Source organism: Symphalangus syndactylus, chromosome X, assembly GCF_028878055.3.
Source record: "Symphalangus syndactylus isolate Jambi chromosome X, NHGRI_mSymSyn1-v2.1_pri, whole genome shotgun sequence".
Taxonomy (NCBI): Eukaryota; Metazoa; Chordata; class Mammalia; order Primates; family Hylobatidae; genus Symphalangus; species Symphalangus syndactylus.
Genome location: NC_072447.2, coordinates 138435558 through 138446233, shown reverse-complemented (window position 1 = coordinate 138446233; position 10676 = coordinate 138435558). Strand labels below are relative to the sequence as shown.

Sequence of the window (10676 nt, the reverse complement as noted above, 5' to 3'; positions counted from 1 at the left end):
TACCTGAAAATTGCTAAGGAGTACTTTTTAAGAATCTAGACCACAGAAAATAAGTATGTGAGGTAATACATACGTTAATTAGCTTAATTTAGCCTTTCTACAATGTATACATATTTTAAAACATCATGCTGTATATCATAAATATGTGCAGTTTGTCAGTTTAAATAGATAAATCACGAGTAAATCGATAACATCTTACTTGGCTCCAATTAGCTCCTAAATTAGCATGTTTTGAGTTTTAGAAACATAAACAAAGGTTTTGCACCTGAAACACTCAATGATATATGCTTATGCGTGTCATTAGTCTAAAGCTCACAATCTGCAGAGAAGGAAATGGTATCCCAAAACCTTAAGGGTCTTGCTCAAGTGCACACAGCTAGCTAGCCTAGGAGCTGAGACTAAAACTGAAATTTTTGAACTTGTGATGCCACTTGGTTCTCCCTATATATTATGTTAATGCGTCGCTTTGGCCTGCTTTACTCTAGGCTAAGCAGATTAACTCCCTCAGACCTGGCTCTTGGTCTTATCTTGGCTGGGCATCAGGGTCAATTTCTTTGAATCCAACTAGAAACTGGATCTTTGGTGGCCCCTAACTCGGCAGTTGCTCATTATCTGGTACTCACATCCAGAAACAACCAGCTTTCTGCTTCTTTCTTTAGGCATCACAGCCTGGTTAAAACTAGTTACTCTCAAAGCAGAGATAGATCTTTCTCCCTGAAGGCGCTTTCAGGTCAGGATCTTGGAAACACCGTTCTGTTTTCCTACCTCCAGCTTGCCCTTCAGTGCTTCCATCCTCTGCCTGAGTATAGTGTCAAAAAACTGCAGGTCCAGGGATGAATCCAGATTTAGAGCTGCCATTGAAGGATCTGGTGGGGAGGAGAGGGACATCTTTTACCAGTCTGTTACTTCCTAGTCTAATACTGGAAACCCTAAGATCAGTACCTCTTAGATTTCTTTTGGCCACAGGCCACCGTGGGAAACTGATGAAAGTGATAGTCTCTCGCCCAAATTCACACATGCACAAAAATTAGAGCTCCAATTTCAGGACCTTCAAAGGCCATCTGAATCCTAGCCATGATCTGTAGATACTTGTCGAGAATTTGATTACAGTGGTTACTCCCTAGTCTTAAGCAGATATACTTTCCAATAATTATGGGGAGAATTTGAATGTTGCAGGTTACTTCCTGGTTTCAAACAAAATGTGTAATTGTTGTGTCTGGAATGGGAGGTGGGGGGATCTTTTTTCATAGCAGGTTTCTTCTTAGGCTCATTCACACTTCCTAGGCTTCCTGAATAATTGTGGAGATGTTATTACAGTAGGCAGCTATATATAGTATCTACTGTATCTACTGCTACTGTATCTCTCAGGCACAGGATGCATTGTTCTATGCTGTCAAAAATAGTTGCAGGCTCCAGGACAGACTATAACATTGTGAGCAAAAAGCTGCTTATAATGACTTCCAGTTAGCTTTAATATTACAGCTGGAGTTAACTCACAGTTATGTTTGCCAAGAGTAGCAGAGCAAGCTTGCCAGCAAAGTCCTACACTGTAGCCTTTCCCCACTTGTTACGGTTAAATCCCTGAAAATCACTGTGGTAAAATAATTTATATTTGAAGGACTTACAACGCTGTGGGTAAAATAGAATCAGAAACCAAAGGACAAGTTGTGAGTCTATAAAAGCTCTTAGAAGCTGTTTTTGACTTTCACTAAAATGAAAGTTAAAGACAGAACACCACATTTAAAAAGTCAACATTTTATATACTTTTAAAATTAGAAATAGTCATAAACAATTCTGTATAATTTCCATCTACTATCCTTCACTCATTAGAGCATTTTCAGGAATGATTTCTTCCTGTTTTATCTTTATTGTGTCATTTATTTTAAAAGTTACACTCATAATAATTTAATTGTATAGAAGTGTTATAAAGTAAAAAGCAAAAGTCTCAAATCTCACTCCACACTCAGAGATAACCATTATTAATGGAAGGACATTTGGACTTTTTACATTTTGGCTTTTTTTGGGTGTGGAGGAGGAATCGTTTTTCAGCCTGATGGTTTTCACAGCCACGATTTTGAGGCTGCTGGATTTTAAGGCTCCTGTGAAGCTGGTGAGAAAGGAATGGGGATAGTTCAAGTTAAAAAGTCATAAGCCTTGCTGCTCTTATTGAGACTCAGCAGCTTTTGTTTAATAAAAGCTTCTCAGATTCTTGCAAACCTTTGTTTAATTTCCAGAGTTCTAAAAAAGTTGATTGTGACAATTTTTGCCAGTATTTGCATTTTTTTTAAGGAGGAACAAGTTTATGGAGGGTTTCACCCTGCCATTCCAGACTTTGCTCCACTATCCAAGCTTTTTGCATTTCTCTCTCTCAAAAAATACGTTTGCTTTCATCTTCTGCCAATTTCTGGCCCCTCTGCCGTGAAAAGAAAGGGAAAGTTTGTGAAACTGAGATACCAGGAAATTATAGCTTTGGAGTCAGATTGACCCAGATGTGGATCCTATCTCCACCACTCACTCAGATTGTGATCACGGGCGGGTAGATGATATTCCTGAGTCTACATCTCCTAATTGATAAATAGTAGTAATAATACTCACCACAACCTGTCTGTCAAAATCAAAGGAAAGCTTTTGGTACAAGTCCCTAGCAGATAACAAATATCTAACATATGGTTTAAGTATTTTAGTTGCATGTACCGAGCATCTTTTGAGATTGAATTGCAATATATGTATATATTATCTATATATTATCTATACTATTATATCTATTATGTATATATACATTTTACATGTCAGTGTCAGCTTTGAGCACCCAAACTTTTAATACTTCTTTCACAGGAATTTAAAGAATTACACGTGACCTCTGCTTCTTAAACTAAGCATCCTGAAAATAATGTACCCTTTCCTGATGACTGAAGATCATCCTTATATAAATATTAATTATTCATTCTAGTACTATTGCTAATTTATACGAATTCAATATGTAATATTAATTGTTATCAATTATTACTTTTATGTCATTAATTTCAACTTATTATGCTTTTAGAGTAACGAATGTGATGGTCACAGTTTACTCCTTCACTATATGGTTCCAGCCTATGGTTTTGATAACTTTTCTGCTCCCTTATTTTATCTACAGTCATTCTGGGAAGAATTTCAGTTGTTCATATTCTTTCCTTTCCCCACTGCCAGTGTCTGCCTGACATTAATGACTAGCTCATTTCCTGAGTTTGCTTAGTATGCCTTTCTTCATCTGCCTTTGTGACCATATCTACAATCCAGCCAAGTTGGAGGTGTAGCAAACACTAACATCAGAAGGATAAAGGAGTTTGAACTTTGTCCTGAAGACAGCAGGTGAAATAAGGATATGTTCATGGTGGGAAGAAGGATTGAAAGAGGAAGGATAAGGTTAGATTGTGTGGAGGGTACATCACTCTGTCAGCAGTGGAGGATATATCAGGTTGTCAGATCCTCGGGTGGAAGAGAGGGAGAACAAGTGGTGTAAGGGCAGCAATTAGCTTTTAATGGGTCTTAGAATTCAAACTTTATCATAAGTTGATATTCTTTGTTGAAGTATATTGGAGAGGGGAGTTGCATGGTCATATTTATGTTTTCTATGGATCACCTTACCTGGGATGAGGGGGATAAATTTAGCATTGGTGGAGATGTGGGTGAAAACCTGGAAACAGGGACAGTAACAAAAAACTTGCTGACATAGGGGAACATAAAGTGTATCCAAACCAAGTTAAGGCTGATGAGGATGAAGTGTGGGATGGATTTTTGAAACTACAAGAAGTGAAGTCTGTCTTAACTGTTTTTCCTGGGGAAGTGGGATGCAGCTGACTCAGAGATGTCTTTTGACTTTCTAGGTAGATGATGGTGACACCGCTCAAGAGAGGGAACCAAGAAAGAAGAGAGGGATTTTTTTTTTTTTAAGAAAAGACAAGTTCAACTTGGGACATTTTGAGTTTTTATATTTGAGTGTGCCATAGGCACTTAGAGATATGATCAGAATCTGCTCGGTTACCATGTCTAAGGGCTGGTCTTCAGCTTTTCAGAGTCATGAACACATTGCAAGAGCCAAGAGTTAAGCCAAGCTTACCAAGGATTGATTTACAAAGTAGAATGCCAATCAACTTTCAATGAGAACTATAATGGTCAGGTTGAGTTAGCAATATGGATTAGAAAGCAGAAAGTGTTGTTAAAGGAAAGGGATCCCAGGAAAGGCCTATTTTAATAGTAGTGGGGACATAAAGGCCTCAGGAACCCCAGGTGAGGCACAATTGATTTAATGTCTTTGTCTAGTAAGAAGCACATTCAGACTTCCTCAGGGATGGTATCTGTTCTTTCTCTTCCTGTACTTGAGTCATAGTTTTTAATTTCTTTGCAGGCATCACATATTTTTGATGAAAATTGGACGTTTAAAACATTAGAATGCAGTAACTCAGGGAATCAGATTATCTCTTTCTCCAGGGCTTGTTGTTACTGCTTATCGTGGGTTGTAGGTTTGTTCGTTCTTTTTTTTTTTTTTTTTTTTTTTTGGTGACTTTTAGAAACATTTTTAAAGACTCTATCCTTTGTTATGTGTGTTCACTAAAGTCTTTGTTCTGTTAGCTTAGTGGTCCACTAATAATAGGATGGAGATTTCCTTGCATGCTAGGAGACAAAAATAAAAATAGTAGATTGACTCTGTGTTACATTTCTGACCTAGCCTACACTATATGCTTGTGCAGAGCTTAAATGTCAGCCATAGGTGAAAGATCAAGGTCTTCTCAGGTCTTCTTTGAGTATCCACCCATTCCTGGGCAAGTGCATGGGCTTATAGAGTCCTTAATGTACTCAGAAGCTTTACAAAGCCCTCGTTCTCCTTTCTATCTTTTCCCCTAGACTCTTTTTTCCCAAGCTTTTTTGATTTGTCTACTGCTTGCCCCATCTGTTATCCCTTGCACTAGATAGCTAAGAGTAATATATTTGCTTTGAAATTAATTCATCAAACTCCTCTCAGAAGGCTGCTGCAGCCCTGAAAACGTTCCAAGACAGATAAAACAGAGGCATGTCTCTGCACTGATCCCTTAGGGGGCCATGCTGGGGGTTTCTTACTTACAGTTAAATGATGCATTTAGTCTATTCTGCAACTGGCCATGGCTTTAAACAAGTCTTTAACGTAGGCTGGTTGCCATTCCAGTATAATTCACTTGAAAAGCAGTAGCAGTCAGGAATTGGAGCATCCTGGATGGGAGACGAGGAATCCAGAGCCTGGATTGGCGTGAACTTTTGTGCTCTTCACTGAATCCCCCCAAGACATCTATAGAAGCTTGTTTGACTGTTCACGGAATGAGAGTGGTCAGCTATGCCTAATAGGGCCATCAAGGAAGGGCTCATGGAGGGAGGACCCTTAAGTTCATCCTTGAAACATGCTGGAGAATTTTCTAGTTGGGTCTGAGAAGGTTGAGGCCAGATGTGGGAATATCCTCCTACCATGTAGAAGGAACAACCAGAAAAGACGTGGAAGCCTGAAATACCTTATATACTTCATGAAATGTAAGCAGCTGGCTGAAGCACTTTGCATACATCCTCTCATGAGGCCATTACAACATTCCTAGGAAACAGACTATTGTTATCTCCATTTTACTGAGGAGAAAAGAGGCTGGAGGAGGTAAAGTAACTCCACCAGCTAACAGACGATTGTGGGAGATGGTCAAGGGCTATTCATAGAAAGTGTTGGACAATTATAGTCACTACTGTCCACCATCCAATACTGCAAAACACAGCCTTCATTCTATCTTGGCTTCCATGTTGCCCACAGCGGGACATGAAGTCAGCCCATCCTTTGTTAAGCCTATCCTTCTCAGGGCCAAGTTTCCTCACTACAGAAAGTTTTGTGGCCTTTTTCTGATGTGCCTCTATTCCCAGTATCTTTCTACATGCTCGCAGGTGGTTTTCCCAGTGGCCACAGCTGACCTACTTGTCTCCACATTCCCTTCCTTGGGAGCAACACAGCAGTACTTCCCTAGGTCCTGGGTGTTTGCCCTAAATGTTTCTGCTCATGACATAAGACTTAGTCACCTTCACTACTGCAAGCCTTTCATGCTGCTTCCTTTCTATCCTCCTCACAAACTAATTCTGATAAAAGTGAGAATCTGTGGAGGCCTTCAGGATTCCAGTGCCATTCATGTTTCCACGGAAGTATTCTATTTCGGACAGTTCCTACTCTCACTTGATCTAAACAAATCTGATTTGCTCATCTCCATTCCTTTGCCAAAGCCTTGTCTCCAACCTCTGCAACATCAGTATATTTGCTGAGGCTTTCTTTTCTCCTGCTTTCCAGCAGTTTAAGAATTCTACAAGTTACTAAATCCCTGCTGGCTTTCATTTTTCCAAACATACATTCAACTGCCTTGAAGTGGTCAACTTCAGTCAAGGAGATGATGCACCACCCATGGTTTGTATAGACACAATTCCAAACCCTCCTCTGCGGCCCTAGCATCTTACTGGTAGAAACACCCTAGTTCAATTGCCTTTGCAGAGTGTATTAGTAAGAACTCAATTACAGAAGCAGTATTGGTAGGATATCTGTATCTATATCTATATCTTACCTATCTTTCTCTCTCTCTCTCTCTCTCTTTTTCTCCATATATCTATCTACCTATTATCTGTCTATCATCTATCTATCTATTTATTGCATGGAATTGGCAATTGTGAGGAGCTAAACAAGTTGTTATGGCAGGCAGTCAGGAAGGAAAAATCTTGGACAACCTGGAATTCATAGGCACAGGCTGAAGCTGAAGTCCATAGGTGGAATTTCTTCTCTCTTGGGGAAACCTCAACCCTGCTTTTAAGGCCTTCCGACAGATTGACTCAGGCCAACCCAAATTAACCAGGATAATCTCCCTCACCTAGATTCAGCTGATTATAGCCTTTAATTATATTTAAAAACTCTCTTTACAGCAACATTTAGTGTTTGATTAAATAACTGGAAACTGTAGCCTACCCAAGGTGACACATCAGAAAAACCATCACAAATAACATGACCCCAATTCTGAGAGAATTGTGCCCGAGTAGCTGGGACCAAGTCAAAATTTTTAATTTACCCACACAGTTTACCATAGACTTCCCTTCCAGCTCAAGGGAAGGGCCTCATTTTCTCCCCCAAAATTCAGAGTTTCTGCATTCTACCTTACAGACTAGCTTCTAAGATACTTCCTTTCCTGATGATTCCCAAGAGATAATGCAGTCACACTGTAGGCAAATCACACAAAGTTGGGTAGTTAGTATTCATGAACTATATCTATATCTATACAAAAATCCATATAACTACCTATATATTGTAGCTAAAAAAGGTTTAATTTTTTTATTTTTAAATTTTGTGGGTACATAGTAGGTGTATATATTTATAGGGTACGTGAGATGTTTTGATACATTAGGCATACAATGCATAATAGCCACATCAGGGTAAATGGGGTAACCATCAGCTCAAGCATTCACCATTTCTTTGTGTTACAGACAATCCAATGATACTCTTTTAGTGATTTTGAAATGTACAATAAATTATGTTGACTGTAGTCACCCTGCTGTGTTATCAAATACTAGATCTTATTCATTCTATCTAACTATATTTTTGTACCCATTAACCATCCCCACTCCCCTGTGACTACTCTTCCCAGCCTCAGGAACCATCCTTCTACTCTCCATCTCCATGAGTTCAATTATTTTTAATTTTTAGCTCCCACAAATGAGTGAAAACATGCAAAGTTTGTCTTTTCTGTGCCTGGCTTATTTCACTTAACATAATGATTTCCAGTTCCATCCGTGTTGTCGCAAATGAAAGAATGTCATTCTTTTTATGGCTGAATAGTACTCCATTGTGTATATACACCACATTTTCTTTTTCCATTCATCTGCTGATGGACACATAGGTTGCTTCTAAATCTTGGCTATTGTGAATTGTGCTGCAGTAAACACGGGAGTGCAGATATCTCTTCAACATACTGATTTCCTTTCATTTGAGTATACATCTAGGGGTGAGATTGGTGAATCCTATGGTAGTCCTACTTTAGTTTCTTTAAGGAAACTCCAAGCCATTCTCCATAGTGGTTGTACTAATTTACATTTCCACTAACAGTGTACAAGGGGTTTCCTTTTCTCCACATCCTCTCCAGCATTTGTTATTATTGCCTGTCTTTTGGATAAAACCCATTCTAACTGGAGTGAGATGATATATCATTGTAGTTTTGATCCGCATTTCTCAATGATCAATGATGTTGAGCACCTTTTCATATACCTGTTTGCCATTTGTATATCTTCTTTTGAAAAATATGCATTCAGACTTTTGCCCATTTAAAAATCAGATTATTAGATTTTTTCCTATTGAGTTGTATGAGCTCCTTATATATTCTGGTTATTAATTCCTTGTCAAATGGGTAGTTTGCAAATATTTTCTCTTATTCTGTGGGTTGTCTCTTCACTTTATTGGTTGTTTCCTTTTCTGTGCAGAAGCTTTTAAACTTGGTGTGATCTCATTTGTCCATATTTGCTTTGGTTGTCTGTGCTTGCAGGGTATTACTCAAGAAATCTTTGCCCAGTCTCACGTCCTGGAGAGTTTCCCTGATGTTTTCTTGTAGTAGTTTCATAATTTGAGGTCTTAGATTTAAGTCTTTAATCCACTTGATTTGATTTTTAATGTGGTCAGAGATGGGGGTCTAGTTTCATCTTTCTGCATATGAATATCCGGTTTTCCCAGCACCATTTTTTGAAGAGACTGTCTTTTCCCCAGTGAATGCTCTTGGCACTTTTGTTGAAAACGAGTTCACTGTAGGGGTGTGGATTTGTTTCTGGGTTCTCTATTCTGTTCCATTGGTCTATACGTCTGATTTTTATGGCAGTATTATGCTGTTTTGGTTGCTACACTCTGTAACATAATTTGAGGTCAGGTAATGCGATGTCTCCAGTTTTGTTCTTTTTGCCCAGGATACTTTTGGCTATTCTGGATCTTTTGTGATTCCATATAGATGTTAGGATTTTTTTTTTCTATTTCTGTGAAGAATGGCATTAGTATTTTGATAGGGATTGCATTGAATCTGTAGATTGCTTTGGTTAATATGGACATTTTAACAATATTGATTCTTCTAATCCATGAACATGGAATACCTTTCTATTATTTTGTGTCCTCTTCAATTTCTTGCATCAATGTTTTATAGTTTTCATTATAGAGATATTTCACTTTGGTTAAATTTAACCCTAGGTATTTTATTTTATTTCTGTCAATTGTAAATGGATTACTTTCTTGATTTTTTGTTCAGATTGTTTGTTGTTGGCATATAGAAGTGATACTGAGTTTTTTATGTTGATTTTGTGTTCTGCAAATTTACTGAATTTGTTTATCAGTTCTAACCATTTTCTTGTAGAGTCTCTGGGTTTTTCCTGGCCACCTCTGCTGCAAACAATGATGACAACAACCTCTTCATCTATGACTGCAGTGCTGCAGAATAGTCACAAGAAAATAAAGGGGAGGATGGGCTGCCCTTGGTCTGGGGGAGTGGCATGATTCTGGCATCCACCTCCAAGTCTGGCAGCTATTTTGCTTTAACAGATGACCACAAGCGTCTGATTCTTTTCCATACAAAACCATGGCAATGTCTGAGTGTCAGGACCATGGCAAGGAGGTGTATGGCCCTGACCTTACAGCCTCTGAGGTGAAGGTCTTGGTGGCCAACAAATCTGGAGATGTGTACTCCTTTTTGGTTTCAGAGCCACATAGATGTGGCAGACTTGACCTGGCACACCTGTCAATGTTGTTAGAGGTGACTATGAGTCCTGATAACTGCTTCATCCTCACTGCCAACCAGGATGAGAAGATCCAGGTCAGCTAGGCCACAGCGCCTCACAGTATCGAGTCCTTCTGCCTCAGGCACACATAGTTTGTGAGCCGCATCTCTGTGGTGCCCACTCAGCCCGAACTGTTTCTTGTCCTCCTCCAGGGACTGCGCTCTTAGGCTCTGGGAGTACAGAAGTGGCCATCAACTGCACTGCTCTCACCTGGCCAGTCTGCAAGGGCTGATGGACCCCTGGGACACCAGAGGTTTGTCACATCCAGGATCATGTTCTGGTGTTAGGAGAACTGCATGACGCTTCTGTGCAACTGTATTCCTGTAATCTACATCTTCCAGCTTGATATTCTCAGACAGCTAACTTACTGTACAGGCAGCATCTGTCAATCTAGCACCATGTGTGGGATGTGGCTTTCGAGAAGACCCAGGGGCTGTGGGTGCTGCCGGACTGCCATGAAATCCCCCTGGTGCTCTGCAGGCCTGTAGGTGGCCAGTGGCATTCTGTTCCTGAATACACTGTGTTTAAAAAAAAAAAAAAAGTCTCCAGTGTTATTCGTGGGAACTGGGCCATGCTGGAATGCTCTAACGTCACAGATGCCAGCTTCAGCAGTCTCTACAAGGCCATCTTCGATAACATGACCTTCTATCTGAAGAAGAAAGAGGAGAGACTGCAGTAGCAGCTGGAGAATTCCCCCACCTGGGCCCCAAACCAAGAAGTTGAGGCCGGGTTGAGGTGCCTTTGAGTTGCTGACCTTGGTGGTTGGTAGTGCCTGTCACAACCTTGAAACAGCAAAAGCAGTTTTTACTTGTTCCCTCCTCATCCTGGCATCTCCCTTTAAGAAGGAAAAGATG

At 39.7% G+C, this 10676-nt stretch overlaps 1 pseudogene; it reads left to right on the top strand.

Annotated features, from left to right (window-relative positions):
* The first annotated feature begins 5138 nt into the window (after nucleotides 1-5138).
* LOC129475416 (tRNA (guanine-N(7)-)-methyltransferase non-catalytic subunit WDR4-like) lies at nucleotides 5139-10567 on the top strand (annotated as a pseudogene).
* Nucleotides 10568-10676: the final 109 nt, after the last annotated feature.